This window comes from Boleophthalmus pectinirostris, unplaced genomic scaffold (assembly GCF_026225935.1).
Source record: "Boleophthalmus pectinirostris isolate CB_2022bp ecotype Guang Dong unplaced genomic scaffold, ASM2622593v1 HiC_scaffold_22, whole genome shotgun sequence".
Taxonomy (NCBI): Eukaryota; Metazoa; Chordata; class Actinopteri; order Gobiiformes; family Gobiidae; genus Boleophthalmus; species Boleophthalmus pectinirostris.
The window spans coordinates 20,030,028-20,030,818 of record NW_026571190.1 but is presented as its reverse complement, the minus strand read 5'-3'; positions in this window follow the sequence as shown (position 1 = coordinate 20,030,818).

Below are 791 nucleotides of genomic sequence, written 5' to 3'. Positions count from 1 at the left end.
CAGCCAAAGATATGCCTGGGATGTATACGCACTTAAATAGACAGGTTTATTGTGAGAATAATGAGTTATGTTGTGGGGCTCTTTCTGATGTTTTTACACACGGGGCGACAGGTTGCCTTATGAGGAGTGGGAAGAACTTTGCAGTATACATGACGGCTCCCTCTGTTTTATGGATGTCCTGGATAATTTTGCAATTATTCACTTTGCAATAAAGAACACCTTGTATTTACTAGAAAAACTGTTAGGAGCAGGCACATTTTAGGTGAGACACACAGAACATGTTGCCTTGGTCTTTACCTCATAGCAGCCGTGCTATGACTAAATCTAGCCACAAAAGGTCAAAAATGTGCTCTTAATGATTGTCCCAAGCCTGAAACAATGGGTAGGGCTCCACACAGAGGACTCCTAATATGGCTTATGCCAATCATTTAAGCTACAAATCATTACACAGTAGATCACAAATTGTGTCTTTGAATTTTGTCAGACCTAAAATTAAATTCATGTCAGAAGCCAATTAATGAATTACAAAGACTCAATGACTCGTTTTCTCAACTAATAATGCAAATTACGATTCTACACATATCATAAGGTAGCTTTTGGTCTGCTTTGCCACTATTATTCAAATTATTCAAATATATTTCTACCAAATAATTATATCTTTAAATTAGTATTTTTGTACTACTGCACTGCATCCTATTACCCTTTTCTCCATCACTCTGATGTAAGGTCCAACCTGCTGTGGTCTGTACTGCGCATGTCCGCTGCCTCAGTGGATGCTTCTCTAGGACCTG